We start from the raw sequence: 22,653 nt of genomic DNA, 5'->3' as shown, positions 1-22,653 counted from the left end.
AGAAGAAATAAAGCTAGGGTTCCACTCCCAGTATGTTTCCTGACATCCAGGGCATTTTGTTCCTGCATATAGTTTCTCTGCCTTTTTCCATTCTTTTTTCCTCTTTCTCTTCCTCTAACACAGACACCATGTGGTCATGAAGGTTTCCTAATATTCCAATAAATGCAGTGAGAGGTGGAGGAGAAAAAGAGAGTGGAGCAATTGTTTCATTTTTTTCAAAGTAGAACTGTTTCCTTGTTTGCTTTTTTGTTTAAAAGAGCACAAAGGAGAAATTACACAGGAACAAATGATATATTAGTGGTAAAGCACAACAAAATTAGAAAATGCCAGATCCCAGAATGGCCATGATACCATAGTTGCTGCTCCTTTGAGCATTTATAGTGTGCTATCATTTTTTAATAATGTTATAGGATATTATTTTTTGTTATTTATTCCTCAGAATAAACTCAGAAAGGTCAGAAATGAGATTGCATTTACGGTGTTAAATCTGCTCAGTTTAGATTACTAGTTCATTTTGCAAGATTGAAATCTTTTTCTCAATCCCTGTATGTAGACAAATGTGACAAAATCTCATAAGCAAGTATCTGGGAAATTAATAATTTAGAAATTTGTGTATATAAGATGCATTTTGTTTCAATTATTTGAGGAAATTATTATTCAGGAATGCTAAAATGTATTTGGTCACAGAAGATAATTAATAATTATTAATGAAGTATATATCTAACTTTAATTACCAATGTTCTGTTCATGCATGCAATGAAGACAAGTTTCTAATTGAAAAATTCTAAGCTGCTAAGCTTTATGAACAAAATAAATTTTAGAAAACATGATGGAGTTCTTTTAATATAAAAATTGTGTAATTCACAGTCATTGTGGTGATGACTACCCTTTTATTTACATCCTTTATACAGATTATATTTATCTGATTATAATAGTTACAAATTTTGCATGTTCATTCAATTGAAGCTTGCAGATTTCTTCATAGCATAAAGATGTTCTATTTTTTTCTGATTATCTTGGTGATTCATGCAGTTTACATTGTAAATTCTCCCGGTTAATGCTGTTCACAGATCTTGTTCCATTTTTGTTCAGTAGTTCTGAAGAGGGAAATTGAGAAGTATAGAAAAAGCTTCTGTGAATTACCTGACCTTTTTTTATGACTCAAGCCCTTCTGACATTTTTTAATTTAGTTTTTAATAGCATTTTCCTTCTGCCCATTCGCTGCATGTTCAACTTTCTGTCTGTCTGCAGAAGGGGCTTCCTTTAGCACATATTTTAAAGAACATAGAATCATAGAATGAGAGGGTTTGGAAGGGACCTCTAAATATCATCTAGTCTAATCCCCCAGCTCAGGGAGGTCCACCTAGATCAGGTCACTCAGGAATGTGTCCAGATGGGTTTTGAAAACTTCTGGAGAAAGACACTCCATACCCTTCCTGGATAGCTTGTTCCAATGCTCTGTCATCCTTACAGTAAAGAAATTTTTCCTTAAGTGGAACTTATGTGTTTTAGCTTCTGTCCATTACCCCTAGTCCTATCCCTGGACACTATAGAGTGTTACCACATCCTCTTGACATACACGTTTTAAATCCTTATTTAAATTTATTAAACTTATTTAAATACTATTATCAAGGCTTCCAAGTAATTTTTTTTGTTGATCTACTCTTCCTTCCACAGAAATGTTTTCTATAGTTTTTAAACCTTGTTTCCAAAGAGGGAGAGATAAATCTAAAAAAACTGTGATCTGTGTACTATGGAGAAGAGTACAAAACAGTAGGAAAATGCAGTTTGTAAGTCTCTTTAAACATGGACAACTTGGTTTTGAATGTTACTGCTGTAGAATTGTTTAAACTTGCTCTTAAAGGACTAATTAACATTTCTAAGGGCAAACTAAGAATGAAGACTAGGGTACTAATCCATCTTCTAGAGACCAGGGGCTAAAATACAGTCACAGAGTTTCTCCCCGAGTTTGTTTTGTTCATTTAATTGTTTCAAAATACAACTTTTTTTTTTTTAAATATGTGCATAAATAATTCACACAACATTGTGTGGACATTTAGTGCTTTTCTAGCTATCAAAAGGCAAAAAGTAATTATCGTTACAGTCAACAATTCTTCTGTTGCTTGTCTGTAAACAGGAAAAGTATTTGATGTGTATTTACATTACAGCTTTGGTAAAAGAAACCAGTTGTTGAAATCTTCACTTCCAAATTTAAGTTACATATTTTTTGTAAATGATGATTCTTTTAAAACCAAATGTAATTTATATCAATGTTGGATCATCTTCTTTAGAGAAGTAAAACTTTTATTTTTTACCTTCTTCAGACACAACGGAATGTTTTATTAATACCAAAAAAAAAAAAAAAAGTATTGAGCTGGTGTTTTAAGATTAGTTAATAGCTATGAATAGTTCAACTTACAATTTTATTTTTTTTAAAATACATATATATATGTGGGTTTGGGGAGAATTATTTATGTGATACTAAAATCTTAGAATAAACCCAGTGTTAGATTGATTTCCACTGTTTAGAACTGACCAGAGTTGAAAGCTTTCAAAACCAGGTGAAAAAAGCAGTAAACTGCTTCATATGTAACTGGAGATAGGGTTGGCTTTTTTATCTGAACAATGTCCTTTCAATTTCAGCCCTCATTTTTAAATTCTCTATTATATTTCTGCACCTATACCTATTTTTTTTAGTAATTTCTTTAAGATATTGACACATACATTCCTGTCATAAAAGAATATAACTCAGCTGAATATAGAGGTATATTTCTGTACTTTTCAATTTCTAGCCACTAATTCTGTATTAAGACTACCAAATAAGCACCAATATTTGATTCTCTGAGAAGGAAAGCATTCACAGCTCTTTCTTTGAATACATGCTATTGCCTTAATTTATAAAGGTTACAAAAGTTAACAACGTATGCAGTAAAAACTGTGCATATTCAAATATTGAGAGATATGACTGGCTCTGATTTTGAATCAGTAGCTTGTTTACCCTACTGCTTTGTTAAATAAGTTTTTCTTTTTTCCCCCCTGGCATTGCACTGTCATCATTGCACAACATTTCATGAATATTTTTCACATTTATGAAGACTAGGTATTTTGGGGCCACTAAACAACTGACTGTCCAAATAGCTTTTTTCCTTTGGTATGACATTGTCAGTCAGAAAAAAAAAGAGTTATTCCATTCACTGTGAATTCTCCTACTTCTAGTGTCCTAGTGTGGTGATCTTTAAAAAGCCATTCACTTAAGTTGTCTGTGAGAAAGAATGAACTTCAGTTACTCTGTAAATCTAATTTCAACTTGCTGTTTTATAGCATTTCTTCAAATAGTAGTCATCCAGACAAATCTGTTCCTGAAAGCTTCTTGAAGGCTAATTGCATATCCTATACTCAAATGCATGTTATGTCGATGAAAAAAATCATAAATCAGGACATAATTATAAAGTTTACTAGAGTTAGAATAGCAAGAAAAGGAAAACTGAGATGGATTTTTTTCCTACTGCAGTTACCATTCCACTTAAAATGCTATGATTAGCATAACTGGAATAATCCTGTTAGAGATTTACAAAAACCTGTGAAAGGTTAATGCTGATTCCTATAGATTTTTGTATTTGGGAAGCTGCCATAAAATACACAGTTCACTAAAACATTTCCTGTTAATTTGATGTGGCATAACAGGACTTATTCTCAAATATAAAATGTCATTGTAATCATATGTTTCTGGGATTTATTTTTCCTCATCGAGTCCCAAGAGAAATATAACTGATTGGAACTTTGCCAACAATAAAGTCCTTGTCTGGAGTCTGATTTACCCTGTCATGATGATTGTACAATAGTTAAACCCCATATGATTTTGCATTGCCTATTGAACCAGGTAGCAGCTGTTTGATTAGGCATTGCAATCATCAAGAAGCTTTGCAAATCCCAATATTAGGTGTAGAATGCAATCCTAAATTTTGCCTCTTGATTCCCAAGGAGAAAATACAGATTCCTCAGTTTAGTCACTAAGCTCCCTATATGTAGCACCTTGAGGATAAGTGCCACAAAAAGAGAGTTCGTGAAACTTAATGTTCTGAAGAAGTGCCTCTTGTGTCTATTCAACAGGAAATGTGAAACATAGTGTTGTATGGTATCACATCAACTTAGATTCCTCATCTCTGACTTAGAGGTGCAGGGAAGTACCTTCATTCATTTGAAGTCAAAAGATTTGAGATTTTCAGAGAATAAACAGCTGTGTTCTTTAACAAATGAATTCAGGGCTTGTTCCTGTGTCCTGGCTACAGTTGCTATTCTCTATATAATAAACTAGTGTTTAGAGATTTTGACTGACAGTGAAAAGTCTAGATTTGATTCTAAGACAGAAGAGTCAGGTCCTTTTCTCACAAGAGCATCCATATGTACGTATAAATCCTTAACCTTTCCTATCACTTTCTTATATTCATGTCAAACAGGGAAGTGGCCAGAATGAAATGATTTCAGCTTTTACATTTGGGAGGAGCTGTCTTTAGCATGCTAAACTGGCAGAAAAGTAACACCTCTTTTGCCTAAATGTGAACCTAATTTTTTGATTACTTACTGCATGGAAACAGCCTAGCATTGCCAAATCTAAGGCAAGAGAGAAAAAAGAAACATTGCAGCAAGGATAAGGCTGTTCTGTAGCTTTGAACTTACTAGAAGACATTTTAATTTGAAGAGTAGCTTTATTTATTTCTGCCTTTGCACTATTCTCTGTCCTTTTTTAACAGTGGTGTTATCTAAGTTTTTTGAAATAGCAGACATCTTTTTAAAAGTGAAATAAAATATCATTATAAATTACTGTGATTCCAGTTTAAGAAAAGCAGTCTAAAATGCTGGGAAATAGTTAAAGAATTATTCTGGAAACATGAATGTCTTAAAAAGAGTAATAGAAAACAAGACTGGAGAAGTAAGTTGCTGCAGTATAAAAGTTTGATTCCCAGAGTTTACACACCTTACTCCTGTTTCATTTTGGCAACATCCTGGACTGGATGCTAGCAAAATTACTGACTATATTACTTAAGCTAATTTCAAAGTAAATTTCTTTTATCTGATCTCAAAGCAGTGTTAGCATTCATTTACATGCATTCAGTGACATGCAAACTTAAAATAGCTGGTTGAACAAGAGGAACAAATTGATATAACAGCTTTACTAAGATATTTCCAGCACCAAAGAACAATATTTAGCATTCTCACTTTTTTAGATACTCTACAGTGTGTCTTGGTTTTGGCAGGGATAGAGTTAATTTTCCTCCTAGTAGCTCTTACAGGGCTATGTTTTGGATTTCGTATGAGAATAAGGTTTACAACACAGGGATGTTTTAGTTGTTGCTAAATCATACTTACCGTAAGTTAAAGATTTTTCAGTTTCCAAGGCTCTGGTGGCGAGCAGGTACACAAGAAGCTGAGAGGGAGCAGGGTCAGGACAGGTGACCTGGACTAGCCAAAGGGCTGATTCATCCAATAGAATGTTACAGAATCCCAGAATCAGAGAATGGTAGGGTTTGGAAGGGATCTTTTAAGATCATCTAGTCCAATTCCCCTGCTCAAGCAGGTCTGCCTAGATCAGGTCACTCAGGAGTGCAACCAGGTGGGTTTTAAAAACCTCCAGAGAAGGAGACTCCACACTCTCCCTGGACAGCCTGTGCCAGGGCTCCGTCATGCCCAGTAAAATGGGGGAAGTGGACAGGGAGAGGCAGATGCTGGGGCATCGGACAGCAGGTGGTGAGCAATTGCATTGTGCATCATTTGTCTTTTCTTGGGCATTGTTTCTCTCCTTTGTTATATTCCTTTTCATTATAATTGTTATTATTATATATTTTTTATTATTGGTTTTTCTTTCATTTTAGTTACTAAACCGTTCTTATGTCAAGCTATGAGTTTTAGGTTGTTTTCCATATTCTTCTCATCCAACTGGCAGGGAACAGCTCTTTTGTGCTTAGTTGATGTCTGAAGTTTAAACAATGACACAGTGGAAGACAAAATGTCAAAATGTAATGTTTCCTGTTTTTTAACTTGAAGATATACTGATAGTTTTTAGAACAGAATTACTTGTGAAAACTTACATTATCAGTTATTAAGGTGTGATGGCATTTTTTATTGATTGCCAACAGAAACATAATTGTCAATAAATGACCTTCAAGAGCTTTGTTGGAAGAGTCATGTTATATCGGAAGAGTCATGTTATGTCGGAAGAGTCAGCAGTGACTTCTGTACTGCAATTGCCATATTTTTATGAATTTTGAGCACATATTTGAAACTACTTATAAAAAGATATTACAAGAGAAATGTGCATTGTGGTGCTAAATGAAACTGGTTTGGCTTTTTTTCTTAAAAAAAAAAAAGTGATATGCATTTCCATTCATTGCTTCATCATCTGTACTTTTTTGTCGGGTTCCTGTGTTCTAAATTTTGAATTCTTTTATATTTAAGTTTCATTTGTAGAAATTTGATAAATATAGCTCTACAAAATAGTCATACAGTCATAACTAAGCACTTGTTTGCAGTATGAACATTAGAATTAGTGAATGAATACGGTAAGCTCTCAAACATTGACTTTAGATGTTTGCATCTGTTCTTTTTATAAATTTACAAAGAAAGGTTCCATGAAAAATTTTCGTAACAATCCAAAATTATGTAGTCCATACTATAGTCCAGGTATAGTCCATAACATAGTCCAGGTATATATTCTATATTACCATAGCTATACACACCAAACAAGGAAGCCTGCAAAATAGAAAGCAGACACCGTAATAGTTAGCTCTTAATTGTCTTGAGTACTTTTACTCTTTTCATCCATGTTGTATTTTAGAGCAATTCTGATATCAGTACTCTTCATGAGTGGGATCAATCATATTATATTTAATAATACCTACAAAACAGTCTTTCTTCAATGTGGTTTGAAAAACATTACATACTGTTTTAAAAACGTTATAATTGGAGTAATTAGCATAACAAATAGATTAATGAATATGTATAGTGAGATATTGTAGGAGATCATCACTTCTTCAGTAAAGATAGGAATTCAGGCTATTCCCATAGTTTATGACAACTGATGTTGCCATTGACCATTTATCTTTTGAGCTTTGATTTTCCTTATTTTATTGAAGCTTCTTATCCAAAAGAAAAGTCTTGAACTTAATGTTTATGGTAAGATGCTGTCTTAATGCACTACTCACTTAAAAATAGATTAAATCAAGGAAGTTGTTTACTCAAAAGAAGTGTGGTTTAATATAGTCTGTTGCAGTTATCAGTAACACTGAGAAATAACCCATTTCTCTTTTTATGTTTTTTCTAGAGGCAGTAGAAAAATAAAATATATTTTAATTTACATTATCTACCCAAATCTTAGATGCCCTTGATTATTAAAAATATCTGTGACAGCAAGTGATAGCTCTGCTTTTAGTCTGTTACAAAGATCATAAAAGCAGTGAATATTATGACTGTAAAATGTTTCTTGAGGGATTAAGAAATCTGCGCTTTTCTTAAGATTGACCTATCACCTTGAAAAGCAGTCATGAAGGAGAGCTGCAAATGCAAGACCACTGTCAGGTCAACCTGTCGTGGTGCTGACAGGTCTCTGATATAAAACCCAATTTACTGTATAAGAAGCACATCCATTATCCTTCTGATTTTAAAATAGAACATACATCAGCAAAATGATAAAAGAAAGTGCTTAAGAATTATGAAAGTCAAGGACTATTTCATATCAGAAAGTCATAACCTTTTTTGCATATTACAGATTAAAATTACAGTGAATGTTAATATTCATCTATGTCTTTTTTTTTCTTCTTCCAGAAAGTTAAAGAGTTTGCATCAGTTGAACTTTTAATAATTGTAATTCTACTTGTATTATATTGTTATTTGGATTAATCACACATTATATTACATTGCTCTTTATAGACATTGAAAAAGCTTTTGGAAATGCAATTAGTTTTGGCAAATTTTTGGGAAAAAATTCTATCTTTTTCATCCTAATGAGAAAAACCACCACAAACAATACATGTTTTTCCCATCATTAAGTTTAAGCTTGATCTTCATTTGTGGAATTGAGTAAAATTCGTAAGTTTCCTGGGTAAACTCAACTCTTCTACTTCATAGAGTTTCAGTTTCAGAAAATGGAAAGTATAAGACATTACTGAATGGGCAGGGAAAAGGAAAAACATTATTTTTTTTACTTGATGACCTTACTAGATTTAAATGTTAAGTTCAATGTCCTAAAACAGTAGGAACCAAATGATGATTATATTAATGAAATGTCTACCACGGGTAATGCAGAAATTAGGTTATAAATTTCCAGTATCAAATCATTTTTCACCCTTTAAAACAGGTTCCAGTGTCATCTTATTTGTGAAGTTTTTAAAATAGATCTTTTAAATTGTACTTGCATTTGATGACGCCTTTTTTCCGGAGTTTTGAGTTTGGTTTTTTGCTTTTCTTTGCTAGTTAAAGACTTAGGGGCTTACTACATAACTTAATTCTTCAGAATTGCTGGGCGAAATTATAGTTTTTAACCTTAAAAACTCCTTGGGAACAAATATACTATCGGTTTGATGTTTTTTCATGTGCTTTTGACTTTTTCAAGAGTTTGTCTAGTCTGCTTGTAAAGGATTTGCATTTCTTTAAACTAGTAGGCCTGTAAATTCCAAAAGGGCTCTAAATTCTTGTCTGCATTTTGTTTTAGTTTATCTTCTATTGGTAAATATTTTAAAATCAGGCCTGTCAGGGAAGGTTATGGAACAGATCTTTATGAGGCACATACAGGACAGGCACATACACGACAACCAAGAGTTCAGGCCCAGCCAGCATAGCTTTATGAAGGGCAGATCCTGCATGACCGTCCTGATCTTCTATGACAAGGTGACCCATTTAGTGAATGAGAGAAAGGCTGTGGATATTGTTTACGTGGACTTAATTAAAGCCTTTGACACAGTCTCCCACAGCATCCTCCTGGAGAAACTATCTGCCCATGGCTCAATGGATGTACTCTGCCATGGGTGGAAAACTGTCTGGATGGCCGAGCCTGGAGAGTGGTGGTGAATGAAGTTAAATCCAGCTGGCAGCTCGTCACCACTGGTGTTCCTCATGGCTCAGTGTTGAGGCTTGTTTTGTTTAACATCTTTTATCAGTGATCTGGATGAAGGAATCAAGTGCACCCTCAGTAAAGATGCAGATGATATGAAGCTGGATGGGTGCATAAATCTGCTTGAGGGCAGGAAGGCTCTTCAGAGGGACCCGAACAGGCTGGAGCGATGAGCTGAGGCCAACTATGTGAGCTTCAACAAGGCAAAGTGCCAGGTCTTGCTCTTGGGCCGCACCAACCCCATGCAACTCCACAGGCTTGGGGCAGAGTGGCTCGAAAACTGTCCAGTGGAAAAGGACCTGAGGGTGTTTGTCCACAGCCATCTGAACATGAGCCAGCAGTGTGCCCAGGTGGCCAAGAAGGCCAATGACATCCTAGCTTGAATCAGAAATAGCGTGGACAGCAGGACCAATGAAGCAGTTGTCCCCCTACTTGGCACTGGTAAGGCTGCACCTTGAATACTGTGTTCAGTTCTGGGCCCCTCACTGCATGAAGATCATTGAGGTGCTGGAGCGTGTTTGGAGATGGGCAGTGAAGCTAATGAAAGGTCTGGAGAACAAGCCTTATGAGGAACAGTGGAGACAGCTGGGGTGGTTTAGTCTGGAGAAGAAGGGGCTGGGAGGAGACATGATCACTCTCTACAGCTACCTGAAAGGAGATTGTAGTGAGGTGGAAGTTCGTCTCTTCACCTAGATAATGAATGATAGAAGAGGAAATGGCTACAGCAAGGTTTAGATTGGAGAGTAGGAAGAACGTTTTCATTGAGAGAATTATTAAACACTGGAATGGCCTGCCCAGGGAGGGGGTGGGGTACCTGCCCTTGGAGATATTTAAAAGCCATGTAAATGAGGTGCTGAGGGACATGGTTTAGTGATGGGCTTGGCAATGTGAAATTAGTACTTGGACTCAATGATCTTAAAGGTATTTTCCAACAAAAATGATTACATGAGTCCAAGATTCTATGAAAATCATTCATCTCTGCTCTGATCAGTGAAGCTTTTGTCTTGAGACTCCAGGTAAGATGAGTGGCAGTAATCAAGTTTTCAAAGTTGAAATACACACAGTTGATGTTTCTAAAATCCCAGGAGAACTTCATATGGAGTAACTTATAAAGGCAGAAAATAATTGTAAATTCAGCCAACTGTCTCAAAATCTGTTTTCTTCACTTTGTATATGTTTGCTATTATAGTCTGTTTTCACTTAGTATTTCCTCATTTCTTGAAGATGGTGAGGTATTATCTGATTTATTTTATGTCTCAACAAAGCTAAAAAAGTTTAAAATTTAAATGAAGTAAGAGAAGCAGTTTGGCCATGTAGTCTGTACACTATCTGGAAAGATTGCTCTCGAATTTATAATACATGTAACTGCATCAGTCTTCATAAGGTCATGGTAAGAAATTGTCATGTAGGCTTATTTAAAATATGCGTAATCTTCAGGTTCATCATTTTCAGTGACATACAACTGCTTTCTTGTAACACAAGTAAAAATGCTCTAAAAAGTGAAAGGAACCTTGTCTCTGCACCTGAATTTAATTAGTAGGAAGCAAATCTCTGCAGCTAACCATTTTTTTAAGTAATTACTCTGATGATGAATGAAGATTGTGTAGTACAGATAGTCTTTAACCTGAGTTTTACTAAGAGGGAACAGACAACCATTCTTTTTAAGAAATGTTTTGGTTTTTTGTTGAGTTCTGTTTGTGATTTTTTGGGGAGATTAGATGTAGCAGAGCTTTTTTGGAATTAATATTAAGCAAATCAATTCTAGTAATAAAAGTTGAAATTCCTGAATCACAGGTTTGAAGAGTATAGAGAGTATACAAAAATTATTTTACTCTTAAATATAATATCGGCAGTTGGGGATAGGTCATGAATATAATTTCTTGCATTACATGTAACTTCATTACACTGCAAGATGTATGTAATGTGAATATTTACCTTTTTTGTGTTCATTTTAGATTTTTCTGAAGTATAATCACTCTAGAATAATTCTCTCTGTGTGCACACTGTGCTACCAGCTGTGTTTCTGTACAGAGTTGAGGAAAAAGAAACAATTATAAGAAACAATTCCTCTAGACTAATTACTGCATATTAGGTATTTTGGAAATTTTCTAACTGCAGATGGGTGTTAAAGATGTACCCCGCAGACTTGGTCCAGAGATAACTGGATTTAATTCCCCTTGCTTCAATGAAATTTCTTTCAGAACTACTGAGCCAGTTTTTAATATTTACTGGAACAGACAGAGTTAAGGCAATTTGCAATTTTGAATAGGATTTAATGGGACATTCAGATGATTTATTGAACTCTCAAAAGTGTTACATTGACTGAATTTTTTTGTAGTTGGCTTGCTCCAGAGGGAAAGGAGACATCACTCTACTCATTAACACATGTGTACACACAGCAACCGTTTCGACTATCTTCCTCCAAAAGTAGCAGGAAATTTTCCATTCTGTAGGTATGGTTCCAAGACCAGATGAGCTCATGGTAACACTTTGCTTCTGTCTAGATGTTGTGACTGTTTCATGTTTTTTTCTTTCCTCCTCCTCATTGTGTAACCTGTCTGCTTGAACCATCTCTCACATTCATCTGACAATAACATAAGCTAGGTTGGCTTGATAACTCAGAAAAAAGCATCATCTTTTTTCCTCCTGGATTAGTTTTCTGCCAAGTTATTGAGATGAATCAGCTCAAGAGAACTCTCACAAACACATCAGCCAGAAAAAGTAAGATGTCGGAGGTATGTGTCTTAGCAGAGACCATAAAAAAAGGGAACTCCACCTTTAAGCAGTGGTAAGGTATTAGATCAGTTCATCTCATCATGAAAAAAATCTGTGACAGCAAAACCTGTATTAAAGTTTGCGCTTGACAGGTGTCTCTCAAAAAATCACTGGCAGACATGATTTCCTACTTTAAGCAATAAAGTTAAGGCACAGTGTAGGCTTTTCTATACTCACATCTAAAAAAAACCCCGAATTAAATAAATAAGTCTATTAGGATTGCACTCATTAAACCCATTGTCTTTATTATTATTTGTTCCTTTATCCTCTACAGTATTACTGATTCTTTTTTCTTCTTTGTAATATATTCAATTTTTACTGAGAATTTCATTCAGGTGCATTGGAAAAAATGTTCAGGCTGTGTGGATGCACTCTCTCTCCTCTCTCTCACACACACAAAATTCTACATTCATCATATTTTCTTGGTGATAGAGTTTACAGTGTAATGTGTACTGCATATTTGTACTCTATTACTTACTCTTTGTAGTTTTCATTATCTGCTTTACTAGCTACAATATTTCCTTTTTCAGTTTTCCATTCCTAATGCACTGTAGTACATAGTCCAATGGGCAGAGCACCATGCAATATTTTCAATGTCATTACCTATAAGTTGAAAAAAATATTACAGTGACATGATTTTCATTTATTTTGTACCTCTTTCTCTTATTTTCTTTTTTTCAGGATGAATTTTTCAAACTTGTTTTAGCTTTTTTGTTAGCCATTAATCTCTTTCTCAATCGGTTAACATTCTCAACTTTTTTTCTAATACTGTTATCGTTTCAGCTAAGACTTATGTCTTTTCTCTAAAAATACTTTTATCAGAAGAATTTTAATGTATTTATTTTGTTATTTTTTCACTTTTATCTCCCAGTGCTGATTGGATTTTTGGGCATAACCCCAGGTTAGCTATTCATCTTTCCAAACATAATAATACTGTTTTCATTTTCCTAAAGTGTTTTCAAAAAATCACATTGAACATTTCTAGTTCTTGTATTTTTCCAGTGAACTGTACTTTCTTATTAATTAATTATGATCTCTTTAAGCTGTTTAAATAATTTTCTAGGTTTATATTGCAATAGCATTGCAATATTCCATGCTGTCTTCCTCATGAAACTAATGAGGAATGAAACTGTAGGAACATCTGGAATATTATGTCCAGTTCTGGGCCCCTCAGTTCAAGAAGGACAGGACGCTGCTGGAGAGAGTTCAGTGCAGGGCCACCGAGATGATGGAGTGAAGCATCTCCCTTAGGATGAAAGGCTGGAGAAGCTGGGACTCTTCAGCTTGGTGAAGGGGAGGCTGAGGGGTGACCTCATTAATGTTTATAGATATGTAAAGGGTGGGTGTCAGGAGGATGGAGCGAGGCTGGTCTCAGTGATGTCCAGTGATAGGACAATGGGCAATGGGTATGAACTGAAACACAAGAGCTTCCAAAGAAATACAAGGAAGAATTTCTTCACTATGAGGGTGATGGAGCACTGGAACAGGCTGCCCAGACGAGTTGTTGAATCTCCTTCTCTGGAGACATTCAAAACCCACCTGGATGAGTTCCTCTGTGACCTACTCTAGGTGGTCCTGCTCTGGCAGGAGGATTGGACTAATTGAACTTTTGAGATCCCTTCCAGCCCTTAAGATTCTGTGATTCTGTGAATCATACCACAATTTTTCAACCTTGTGTGTATATTGGAACATCTCATTTCAGGCAGCTTAATTCGTATGCTGTCCCATTGGTTACAGTAGTTGGTAAAAATAGTGCAACACTGCTGATTCAGAAGCAATCGTAACTTTTTCATGTTAGGGAAAGGTTTTCTTCAAATCAGTTTAAACTTTCTATTGCATTTCCATTGGGTTAAAGATGTGTGGCCAGGTATTTAATTTTCACAATAGTTCCTTTATTGGCATCAAATATTCTTTAATGTCATGTTCTTGAGTTTATTATTTAGCATTAAGAAATAATAAGGTTTTATACAGGATGAAACATTAGAAATTATTGCCTTTTGGTTCAGTTTCTTGCTATATGTGAAAATAAAGCAAGCCAGAGAAAGGATGACTTCTTTGTTTTCTCAGATTGCCTTTTCTGTGTAGCTTCTAAATCTCTGACAAATATATTATTGTGCTATTCTTAATGTGTTATTGCAAATTTATATCAAGTTATCACTAGAAGCCATAGTAAAAGAACAGGATTTGCTGATGGCATTGTACAACACAATTCAAAATTAGAAGCTCTAAGTTAAAAATCTTAAATGTATCTAATTAAATGTATCTAATGCGTGAGATAGAAATAACTGAAGGTAATTATTTCATTGAAATGGAAGACTAGAGAACATTGAGGAATATTCTTAAGAAGATTCTTTGAAAACCACAGAAAAGCTATGGAAATTCATGTATCACTTAACGATAATTGGTAACAGATTCTATTTCCATTTTCATGAAATATCTTCAGTTTTTGAGAAATGATAATGAATAAGAAAGGATAAAATAAGGCATGTGAAGCAGTACTTCAAAAGGGTTTGAAAAGTAGATTCTGAATTATCAGCTGAAATAAGATAATGCATGGAAAGATTATCTAGTTCACCAGCTAGTGTGATGAGAGTCATGCATACAGTTAAATGTAAATTACATCAATGAAAATGGCAGTTAATCTTTGTCCTTATGCAAGATTATGTTACTTGCATTCCATTTGGTTGCAGTTTTACTATGTCTAATTCAGTTTATAGCTTCACATGCTGGATAATAACCTTTCTCTTCCAGGGTTAAAAGATGGGAAAAGTAGGAAAAAAAATTAAAATCCGTTATTAAAGTTATTGAGGAATAAATTCTTTGTACTTCAGTTCTAAGCAAACAGAATCTTTATTTGACCAAAACTTTAGCTTGTTTTTTTTGTCATTGAGGTATTATTATTAAGATTTTAGTTATAAACCATTTCAGTTAGTTAATTTTATAACTATCTTAGATTTACTCACCATATCCTCCAGACTTATTCTCCATTTTGGAAACTAGTTTCTACATCTACATTTTCATTTGTATTTAGTTATAACACTACACAATTTGTCTCTTTTTGTCAGATTTCTGTAATGTTATAGATTATTACAGTTAGAAAAAAATCTTCCTAAGAGATAGATACTTTCGGACTTTTAAGCATTTTGTGCCCTATATCCTAACATGGCAAAATTTTCTTGGTTTAATGGCATTATGCTTTTTCAAGATATTTGCTTTTATGATTACATCCTTACAAGTTTGCATTCTTGTTTACTCTAAGCAGATCCTTTCTTAAAATGGAATGTGCCAACTGTCAGAAATACTCAAAAAACTAGTCAGACAAATGGAATCCTTATAAGAAGGAGAGTTTTTCCTTCCACTTATTTACATGTACTTTGACAATCTCTCAGTTCTGGTTTGGTAACAGATGGAAGATAAGAATTCTTTTTCTTTACTTTTGGGTTCTTTTTCTCCACTCTGAGATTATTTTATAGAGGTTTTACATAATTGAAAATTATTACATAGTAAGAGTGTTATGTTGCTTACTGCAAAACACTAGGTGGACAGTTAAGTCAGCATTCCACTGAAGCTGTCATCTGAAAAATGCATCACCTTATATCATGTACATTTTTTTGTCCTATTGTCCTGTCAATGTTACACAAAAGATATCTTTTAAAAGTTTAATGTTCAAAAAGTAATGAAAAATTTGCTCTGGTGTATATAAATTGCTAATAAAGTTTCCTATTTTGAATAATATTCCTACCCTATGTCAGTAATGAAAATCCATTTTTATATTTGAAAGATGAACATAACTATTTGGAGATGTTCAGTATGGATGTTCATATATTGCACAAAAGGACAAATATTGAAGTTACTATGCTTTCAAAATAGTGGTCTATATTGTGAATATACATTTTTTAGTTTATTCTTTGAGACATTAGGGCTTGATATTTCTAAAGAACACACATCTAAAGGTTATACTATATGGCCTCTGATATTCTGGTTTGTGCCAATATCAATTGTGATTAGTCTCATAATCTCTTATATCCTCTTTAATCCTCTCTAAGTCCCTTTATTATTGCAAACTCCAGTCTCTGACATCAGTGTTTTTATTATTCCAGTTACAATCTGGATTAATTTAGGAAATTAGTTCTTCTAACTGATTGCATGTTCTGCATGTGCATCTTTGCAGTTTCTTTTTGTGACAACGCTGTATAATCCTCTGAAGTATCTTTTGCTGAGATTTTTAGAAGTGGTGAATTCACCAGTTACTATATGATTAGTTTCTTCCTTGTGTTGTGAATATCAGGAAGTATTTTCGATTGATACATATAAAGCAAAAGGTGACTGATTACATAAACATGAGATTTTAAAGCCTCATTTTTTTCAGGAATAAAGGAAATCATTCATAGTAGGTAATTCACTCAATGAGTTTAAATGAGTTTACCTTCTTTTGTTCAAAAAGTGTTTATGAGAATATCTGAATTCCCTGAATCTTATTTCTTGTACTGATTTGTTGTGTGTTCAACAACTTGGCAGTGATTTTTTAATGTGAATATTTAGTTTTATACTAAAACATAGTTTCAATTAATTGAACCTTCTAAGTAGTCTCTTCAATTCACCTTAGTCAACACAGTAACTGCCTAGTGGAAGACCGTAATTTATTTTTGAAAAAGAAAACACTGTGCTCAAGGGTTCAAAGATGAACTTAAAATTATTACTATTTCATACTGGACAACAAAATGTGAGATTGCAAATACTTTGGCATAAAAAATGCAAAATGTAATATTTGATCAGCTATTTATTTTCATTAATTTCAATAATTACATGAATTCACCAAGAGAACTGTTGTTAGTCAACTGTGTAGCACATATTTTTTCATTGAAGTAGGGTTCTTTTTCACAGAAAGTGTCCTGGAACTGCAAATGTTGCCATACACATTCTTAGAAGCCATTTCCATGTGTTTCTGGAGAATTCAATATGAATTTAAAGACAGAAAATTCTAGCTAAATGTTCATAATCCATAAAATGAAAAAGTAGAAGCAGGTATATTCTTCAAAGTAAAAACGGCATTGAAATTAAAATTCTTGCTAAAATACTTTATTGTATTGAATAAATGATGGAATTTCAAAATTTTAATTCCCTAACTACCATCCAAGTGAATGTATAAATTAATACAACTTTTATTTAAGAAAAAAAAAATTGTAATATATTTCAGCTATGCTCAAATTATAAATACAGCCATATATTTTTACCATAAAAATACCTTTTATTCTGAAGAAAAGGGAATATGTGATCTGCCCTTAGCTTTTGCCTGTTAACGGAAGAAATAATTGATACTAGATTGGTCATTTGTGTGTAGTTCATTTGGGTTTTTCTTCTGATTTTTATCACTGTTAAAATAACTGTAAATTTTGTTGAGGCTGGTGATGTACGTATAGCTTTATTACCTATTTGAGAAGCTACAAAATATTGAAGCTATCTAGTAAGAAACACTTAATATTTCCTTGTGTCAGCAATTTTCCTAGATTGATACATTCTGTTTGATTGCTACAATCCTACTGCACTGTTCATATGGTTCTAGGGCACTAATTTTTGCAAGGCCTTGAAATAAACAGTAATGGCATTATAAATATAATATACTTTCTGGTTTTTAGTTTAGTCATATAACTTCCTTCTGTGCTATGATTAGCTGCAATATTACTTCATTCTTCTGTTAGTGTTATTAACAGCTCTCAATTGACAGCTGAAATATCAAATACTGTATTACTGACAAATTCCTTCTTAAAATGTTAGTAGGTCTGATAACTAAATAGTAGTTTACTGCTCACCTATCTTCCACATCTTTACTTCACTGTTATTCAACTGTCTTCCCTTTCCAACATGTTGCAACTGATACACAATCAAACTAAATTGTTAGCAATTGTTCTCCATTTCCATTTAACTTCAAAATTGCGGTTTCTATTACATACTTGAAAGGGAAATTCTATTTTGATTTTACCAGTTATACCAATTCATCTAATAAAAGATATGCACACTATCTGCAAACCTTATTGCTAGATACTGTGTACACCTCAGATCTTTATGTATTTTGCTTGTATGTGTCAAGGAAAATAGAGCTTTAAAAAAATAGTAATTGTAATAGGTTAAAATCAAAGTAGTCTACTACAAGTCATGAAGTACTTTACTACAAGTCTTTGCTACAAATTACAAAGTAAATTACCAAAAATATAAGTATCTTTCCCACCATTATTTAATGCATAGTCTTCTAGTTGGACTTTTTATAATCTGTGTCTTGTGAGTCATTAAATTTTGAAAACAATCAAGAATCAAGTGATGGGAAAAATGATACATCTTTGGCAACTGATTTTTTTTTCTGATCCTCAGATAAGCAAAGAATTCATTCTTGTGCTTATCTTGTTAGTAAGCTGAGTGAGTTCAAGAAGATAGATGAGGGCTAATGTTTTACTACTAGTTTCTGGTTGTCACTGTGCTATGGTTTCAGCTGCGCTTTTTACTCTTGCTGGGTTTACCTCTTCTTTAGCACTAAGGAAAACTAGGTGTTTTTTTCTGAGATTACAGAGGTTGCAACGTCAGGATAGTGCAACTACTGATTTCTCTCAGAGATGCTGAGAAGCTGGGTGTGAACCTGGGCCAACTGCCCCATGGCTTGCAGCAACGGACTCTGTTTCCATGAGGCCTTGTGCAGATGTGTTGGCCCAGCTAGCACAGCAGCACCACGACAGTCTCTCGCTCGGTGCCCCCATTCACCCCCAGAGGCCCCAGCGAAATAGGAGTAAAAGATAAGCAAGGTTGTTGTGGATTAAGACAAGGGCAGGGAGGGCTCGCTGTCAATTACGATTCCGGGCAAAACAGACTCCAGTACTCAACTTAGAGAGGAAAGTAGGAAAGTTTATTCTACAAGAAACAGAACGGAGTAAAAGCAAAAAGGGAGTAGGATGGTGAGAAAATTACAACCAGCACTTTAAGATCTCCTTCCCTCCATTCTCCTGGCATTCTTCCCCTACTCTGATATGGGGTCCCTCCCAAGGGACACAGTCCTTAACGAACCTTGCTGGTGTGGGTTGTTCCCAGCAGCTGTGGCTTCTGCTGATACAGGGTCCCACACACAGGACACAGTCCTTAGTGAATATCTCTGGTGTAGGTTCTTCGCCACGGTTGCAGTTTCTGCAGTTATAGGGTCGGCACATGGCCTCTTCTGGGCATAAATTTAATGAGCTGCTTTGTCATGGGTTCCTCCCCACAGTTACAACTCCTGTGAATATTGTGTCCCTTCCACAGGACACAGCCTCCTCTGGCCATAGTGATAAAGGGCCCCTCCCTCAGAACACAGCCTCTTCTAGCCATAATTTTAATGAAGAAAATCACTGCCCCTGGCTCAGGGTCTGTAGTGAAGTGATTGGGTCCCTCCCACAGGACACGGCCTCCTCCAGCCATAGTCACTGCCCCTGGCATGGGGCCTTTAATAAAGTGAATCTCTGCCCCTGGCTTGGGGTTCTTAAGAGAATGAGTCGCTGCCCTTGGTCTGAGCAGCTTCTTACAGGAGCCATCTTTACAGCCCCTTCCCCTTACCAGAAAAGGCTGTCATGTCAAACCATGACAAGATGTTACGATAGGTACTATACAATAATTACATCCCTATGAGAATGGGGACCTTTGTGGTATCAGTATGGAACTTGCAGGCAAATTTGTCATCAGGTTTCTCTGGAGCTGTGATCACTTGAGTCATGAGCAGCACAGTATGAACTTCAGAAAGTGAAAAGTACAGCTTTTGACTTGACTGCTGGAACATTTACCCTGCTGAAGATACCAGAACTATTCATGTTAAGTGCTGTCTTGCTCTTCTGGCTGTAATAAATTCTATGCAGTTTCCACTTAAATTTATTTTGACTGGGAGCAGGTTCTTTGAGAAAGTCTGTGAAGGTGAAGAGAGGGAGTTACCCCATATATGAGAGAGCAGCTGAAGTGGATGGGTCTCTGTAATAAATTATAAGCCATCTGAGAGCTGATGTGTTATTAGAGGGAGGACAAACAGAATGATGTTGTGGGTATCTACTACGGACTGCCTAGAAGATGAGGCCTTCTTCAGATACCTGGAAGAAGCCTCATTTTTGCAGATCCCAGTACTCATAGGACACCTGATTGGTCCTCACAATTTTGGGAGATTCTTTGGGGCTTGCAGAAAGCAATTGTTATTTCTATCCTAAAGAATGGCAAGGAGGATCCAGAGAACTACAGGTCATTCAGCCTAATATTGACCTCTAGGAAGATGGTGGAGCAAATCCTGGAAATAGAAAACTATTTCCAAATATGTGTAAGACATGAAGGTCATTGGGAGTAGTCAGCATGGATTTCTAAAGGGGAACTCATGCTTAGGCAACACAATAACCTTCTACAACTATGTGACTGGATGGTAGATTGATGGAAGTGTAATTGATATTACTCTAACTTTAGCAAGGGTTTTGCTCTTGTCCTTCATAACATGTTCATAGAACTAAACTAGTGACTAGATAAGTGGCTAATGAGAGTTATTGAAAACTGGGTGAGCTGCTAGGCTTAAAAGGTTGTGATCAATGGCATGAAGACCAGCTGGAAGCCAGTCCTTAGGGGTGTAGCCCAGGGGTACTGGACCCTAGTGTAGGCATCAATGAGATAGAGTGCACTCTGAGTATATCTGAGGAGATGCTGATACACCACATGGTAGTGCTGCTGGTCAGGGTGACCATGACAAACTGAAGAAATTGGCCAACAGGATTTTTCTGAAGTTCAACAAAGGGAAGCATGAAGTCTTGCCATGAAGAGGAATAATATCATACACCAACTGGGGACCAACTGGCTAGAAAGCAGCTTTGCAAAAAAAAGGATCTGGCAATCCTAGTGGTCCCAGTGTACAACAAGTTGTGTATGAGTCAGTATCGTGTCCTTGCCACATAGAAGGCCAGGAACTTTCTGGTCTGCATTAGGAAGAGCATCACCAGCAGCCAGGGAAGGGGATCCTTCCCTTCTGCTTATCCCTGATGGGGCACATCTGAAGTCCTATGCCTAAGTCTGGACTCCCCAAGAAAAGAAAGATAGACATATAGGGAAACCCAGAGAAGGGCACAAAGATTATTATGGGGTTGGAGCATGTGGTGTACAAGGAAAGACTGAAAGACCTGGAGAAGAGGAGGCTCAGGGTTCTTTTCAAGGTACAGCATACCATCTTTTCAGTTTGTGTTACTAATGGGAGTCTTAAGTGTGCAATGTCTCAATTTTCATGTTTTTATTCTATCATTTGTTTATATTCCTTAGCTTTCACTAATAGATTTGTTTAAACATTGAAAATATTATTAATTGAGGTTTAGTAGCATTCATATAATTCCATAAATATATGAAATTCCTGTTATGTGAGAGGAAGTACATGAGAACTCTCTACTTTTACAACTGAGTCATTCTCAACCAATGCCATGGATTGTGAGAAATGTTTCTGCAAATGTTATTTTGTGTTTTGGTGAACGCAAGTGATGCTCATTCAAAGATGTAGAAAAAGCTACAAAATGTACATATAAAGACACACACAGGCAACAAAGTGCAACCAGCAAGGTGGACTCAAAACCACCCTTCCTTTGCTAGCTACTTCCTTATATGCTGCTTCTACCCATGGGATCACCCAGAGCTCAATTGATTAACCTACAGCACCTGTTTCTGGTAATTGGAAGCAGCTTGCCAGCTGCATTAACTTATCCCTACCATATTTATTAAAACTGAGGAAGTATCTGACTAGTCCAAGTAATATTGACAATTTTGTAAGTATTCTGATTTTAAGTTTTTTATTCATTGTTGCAATGTATTGTAGGTCTTGATGTCATCTTGTCACAGAAACAGGAATTTAATCTTTACCAAAACTACAGCATTAAAACTAGTACTTAAAGGAAGGGGAGATATTTGAAACTTATTTCTTTCTTGTTTTTATCAAACTAACTCATACTTTTAGCTGTGATGCAAGGTACGACATTGCTTTAGACAGGCTTTTACAGACATTTAGGGACTTTATCAACAATCTTAAAGTGAACGTTAAACTGTGTGATGTTACACAGTACAGGGGTACCTTATCTAACTCTTAGATGAGTACAAATAAGTATATTTGTCATGGCGCTTTTATTAAGAAGGAAAAATTTAGCAAGATGTTGTAAAGAGGTAGATTATTTTATAAGTGAAGAAAGTAACAAAGCCTTGTTTCCCAGTGATGTCTGTTTCTCGTACCCTTTTCCCTGGGTACTCTACATATTTTCTCTCTTCCTTCTTTCTGAAATCCACTTATATCTGCTACATATTGTCTCGGAGAGAAGTACATGCTGCTGTTTGCAGGCAAAGTAGCTTGCAACAGATCTAACAGAACGCTTAAATTATATGTTCATGTTACTACTCCTCCTTCAGTGGAGTGTTAACTGAGGTCTGCCTTCTTTAGTTGGCTCCAGGTGTTCACAAATCATCTAATTGTATGTATCCTTTTGAAACACTGCCATTTTTTTGCAAGTGACCAACGCACTCAAAAGTTATAGAAAGGAGAGCAGATAGCTTTACAGAAGCCTGATTAGTTTCTCTCCTTAGGATAACAGGGTTAAAATACAATAAACATCAATTGAAAATACTTTCCATTATTTATTGTTCTTATTAATTGGTGATAAAGATTCTATAATTAGAGTCAAAACCATCTTCTCATCATAAATGTAGAACACTTAATTCCGTGAGACTGCCTATTTTCCAAGAAGTTTGGTGAAACTCAACCAAAGAGT

At 35.3% G+C, this 22,653-nt stretch overlaps 1 protein-coding gene across 1 annotated transcript in view; it reads left to right on the top strand.

Annotated features, from left to right (window-relative positions):
• PACRG (parkin coregulated) overlaps window positions 1-22,653 on the top strand; it is a 227,877-nt gene that overhangs the window by 23,245 nt on the left and 181,979 nt on the right. The window lies entirely within an intron of this gene.

Source organism: Colius striatus, chromosome 2, assembly GCF_028858725.1.
Source record: "Colius striatus isolate bColStr4 chromosome 2, bColStr4.1.hap1, whole genome shotgun sequence".
NCBI lineage: Eukaryota > Metazoa > Chordata > Aves > Coliiformes > Coliidae > Colius > Colius striatus.
Note: the sequence above shows the minus strand (reverse complement) of the source record. Positions and strands in the feature narration are given on the sequence as shown.